This window comes from Otolemur garnettii, unplaced genomic scaffold (genome assembly GCF_000181295.1).
Source record: "Otolemur garnettii isolate 467f Iridium unplaced genomic scaffold, OtoGar3 scaffold00051, whole genome shotgun sequence".
In the NCBI taxonomy this organism is placed as follows: Eukaryota; Metazoa; Chordata; class Mammalia; order Primates; family Galagidae; genus Otolemur; species Otolemur garnettii.
The window spans coordinates 9,539,831-9,544,275 of NW_003852446.1; the positions used below are offsets into that span (position 1 = coordinate 9,539,831).

At 38.1% G+C, this 4,445-nt stretch overlaps 1 pseudogene; it reads right to left on the reverse strand.

Annotated features, from left to right (window-relative positions):
• Positions 1–284: 284 nt before the first annotated feature.
• On the reverse strand, positions 285–881 carry LOC100943241 (annotated as a pseudogene).
• Positions 882–4,445: the final 3,564 nt, after the last annotated feature.

Here is a 4,445-nt window from a genome sequence, read left to right on the forward strand (position 1 = left end):
TTGTTTGGCGGGTCCAGGCTGGATTCGAACCCGCCACCTTAGATGTATGTGGCTGGTGCCTTAGCCACTTGAGCCACAGGCGCCAAGCCTTCTATTTTTCTTTCAATGCGATTTGGTTTAAACGCCAGTTTCTTCAAGAACCTAATATTTCAGTTACAAATAATTGAAGGTCCTTTTAAAAAAAATCCGATGTCCTTGTAATCAATTACTTTATGTGAAGAGATAAGACATTGTTACAATGGCTCAAAACCGTTCTTCCAATGCATGACAGGTTCAGTCGGGCTCTAACTAGCAAAGGCCTTGCCCACGTCCGTCTTCCCACTGTACTTCCTCTTCCCGTTGTGTGAACGGTATGTACCAGTATTTAATCATGTGTTTTATCTGCCTCTGCATCGTGATACAGAAGAGCATGATGAAGTACATCACCAGAATCAGAACACCAGGACGCTGAATGCATCAAAGAAGGTACAGATCATTGCCACAAGGATGGATGCCCTTGGTAGCTGTGTGCCAAAATTTAAACTCTAGAAGCCTTTGAATAAAGGGACGAAATTCCTTGTTCTGTTGGGTTGGTAATGATGGACCATCATCTGAGTCTTCCATTAAGGAAGAATCCACTTTGGGAGAAAGAAAAGCTAGGAAAAGATTTAGATGGTCGATTCCCAAGGCATAGGTCACAATGTTCCAACCCTGCAACACGTAAACTCTAATCGTGTAGACAAAGCTCAGAGCCATAGTCACCGCCCATCTCACGGCTATGTATGGTGTAACTTGTCCGCTCAGGACTGATAAATCTGTCCAAGCCTTGTGAAAAATCTGTACACCACTGAGGGTTTTCCATGGACACAATCTCCAACACTGTCCCCTTCGGACATTCTGTAACATGAAGGGAAACGAAACGTCAATGCAACTAAGAATAAAGCGCGGAGGTGCCTGTGGCTCAAGGAGTAGGGCGCCGGCCCCATATAGCGGAGGTGGCGGGTTCAAACACGGCCCCGGCCAAAAAAAAAAAAAATAAAAAGCGCTTCCAGGACTAAAATCCAGTCTTACTTTCCCCCCAGATACCCCTGCAGGGAGGGGAAGAGGACAGGAATATGGCCAGGGTGAGCAGGTCTGCAGCCCTCTGACGGTCCGTGCCCAGTCCCCAGGCTCAGTCTGTGCTCTGCCAGCCACGGAGCCGACCATCTCCTGACCCACCCTCGGCTCGCCCTCGCCCGCCCGTCTAGTTTTTCTAGTTTTAGTAGAGATGGATCTTGCTTTTGCTTAGGCTGGTCTTGAACGCCTGAACTCAGGCAATCCGCCTGCCTGGGCCTCCCAGAGTGTTGTTAAGATTACAGATGCAAGCCATTGCACTCCACCCTGACGAACAGTTCTTAACGGGATAAGTGCTTCATCTTTACCTTTACTAGTTTTCAAAATAATGAGTTGGCTTCCCAGCATTCTCCAAACACGGTAATTTTTAAAAATTAAGGTAAAATTCTCATACCATCAAATTTACCCCTTTAAAGTGTACATACAATCCATTAGTTTCTAGTACATTTTTAAAGTTGTGCAGCCATCGCTACTAGTTGCTTTTTAAAAAAGTCTTAGACGTTCATGAACATATCCATTGTGTTTCAATTCGCGGCAGTTATTATTGTTTTGACATTTAAATTTTCTCAATTTTAGCCAACCTGAGCTTCTTTAAACTGGCTCCTGGGTCCTTTAGCATGCTCTTTTTATCTATGACACTTTCTTTTTTGCTTTCGGCGATAAGACGACGTTCCTGGCTCATCTTGTACTTTCCTGCTCTAGCCCAGCAATCAGTCCTATCTCCAAGGTTCCTTTCGTGCAAAACTATAGAGGTCCCTCCCAATCTGGGCACAATGGGCACAAAGGGTGCTCATTTGTTACTGCTCATTGTTTCTAGGCCTCTTATGTGTGTATAATTTTTTCCCCTTTAGTGGAGCTAGTTTGTTTGCTGTGTCCTGTGATTTATAATTCATGAGGTAGAATTTTGCTATTGGTGATTTTCAGGAATTAAGCAAAGTCTTATTTAACTAATGACTTTACATGGAAAATAGCGCTTGAAAAATCACCTAATTTTCAGTGACTGTTCGCTTTGAAATTATTTTCCTCGGGGAGGGTGTACAGCTTAAAGACTCAGCCTGAACATTCTCACTTGGCATTAATTGTATACAGCTAACTAGATTTCGCCTGCAGAAGCAAGTTGCTTGGGTTACGTATAATGTAAGTATCAAGTACCAGATATATTGTTAATTTTCATGGGGCATCTTTAGTTTAATAAATAAAACTAGAGATTTTCTAGGGGAAGGTAAATTTTCTTTTTTTAACCTTTGGGATATAAAATAATGAAACACCGCGACTTTATTTAAGGTCTATATTTTCTCATAAGCCAATAATTTGTTTCCTATTTGAATTCCTATCAGTCAGTGATGTGGAGTGAAAACCAACAGATTCTTTTCTGACTAATGTCTCTCTAGAAAAATGATTGAAAGGCCTTCTATCGTTTCTGGCTTTAAGGACCTATAAATATGTCAGAGATTTTTAGTTAAGTTATTAAAACACTGTCAAAACCTTGAGTAGATGCTTTTAACTATCTGATATACATTAAAGGCTCTGAAGGAACAAATGAATTTTAGTACATAATCAACATTCCTTTGACTGCTTTGAAACCAGCTATTTTGTATTCATAGCATATGCTTTTGAAATGTTCTGCTCTCAATCTCCCTAGATAAAATTTCCTTTTATTATGTGTTTATTTAAGTGAGAAAATGAAAGCACTTACGAATGTTTTTATTCTGCCATACACCGCCTCCTTAAATTTGAGTTCCCCAAGGGCAAGCACCACCTCTTTGTTACTCCCTATGCCCACAATACTGTAAGGTCCCTAACACTAAAACAATGATCAAAAGTATGGAGGCAAGATTGGCTGTAGCAGGTACTTTAACTGCAAGATGCCTAGTACTTAATCACCCAGCACTTGATTACCAAATGCTTACAATGATCTTAGCTGTCCTCAAGGTCCTATTGTGAGTATTTTCATAAACTACATTTTATACTTTATTAGAACATCAAACAATTTCTCATCTTTGCTGTTCACACTTCCTATTCTAGTAAAATGATTTTTATCATTGTTCTTTTAACAGTTTAATATTGCTCTTTACAGCCTTCCATAAATGGCTTTGAAGAACAAATTACTTTTCCTTTCTTTAACTCAAAAACAAAATAGTTGACCTTATCTGTATAGTCATCCATAGAATAATCTTTGTTGGACTTTAATATGAGTTTATCTCATGTAATTAATAGAACTAGGCTATCCTTTTCTTGTTTTCCACCAAAGTTAATAGCCCCTTTATGTATAAAAACAAGGGATTCTTTGAAACTATCAATACCTAAACTACTTGTTATCTTTTAGATTGAGAAAATATCTTTTTCCTTTATGCTCCTTGGACACTTTTTTCTTAACTGCTTTACACTGGTGGGACTTACAAGTATTTGATGGTAATTATGGAAAAACTAATAAGAATGCTGACATTAGGTTTCTGTGTTCTGAACATTCTGCTTACAGTTGCCTGGACAACGTGAGTTTCCATTCTTGACATACCATAGCATTAAACGGAGGCCCTTGGTAAGTACTTAGACACTGGTTATCAATTTTTTAAAATATTAATGTGGGGACACAATTTCTCATTTTTTTTGCTTGATACGGTATTACTTAGTTTTATTTACCTCTCTGTGAATACAGTCTATATCACGTCCTGCTAGAATTTTCTATAAACAATGAAGACATGTTGTCATTTATTTTTGAAAGGAAATTTAATTGCTTTAGAAAAAAAAATCAAAGCTAAAGCCCTTGACAGGAAAATTACCATCCAGTACGTTCTCTGAGATTTCTTCTTACTCTACCTTCGTTTTTCCTTTTTGAGAGCCATTTTATGATTTTAAGATGTCTGAGGGAAGGGAAAAATTACACTCTGGGAGTTTTAAAGAGTTATGACAGGCAACTAAAATACATGGTCTTTGTATTTAAAGAGATTTCACAGCAATATACTATTTGCTTTATAATTTTTGTGTTCTTTAATGTTTAAATAAAGCGTAACATTTAGCGCTATGTTGCAGCAGTATAGCATGTCAGATTCCGGATTAAGGTGAAGCCTATACTGTTTAATTTTTTCCTAGTAACTTTTAAACATAGTTTGGGTTCCAAGTTCAGTATGTTAAGAGCATAAAAATTTCAAATAAGGAAAATGCAAAATACCCACTTTTGAAGTTGGTAAGTGCTGTTTAATCAAGTCTTTTTAAATTTTAAACGGCTTACACAGTCTGTAAAAAAAATCCATACCCAATTCTGCTATTAAAGAATGTGGAAAATTCATTATTTATGAAGTAATTACAGAAGACTTACACCTCACAGTTTCCCAAGCTCTGATACACAGGTATAC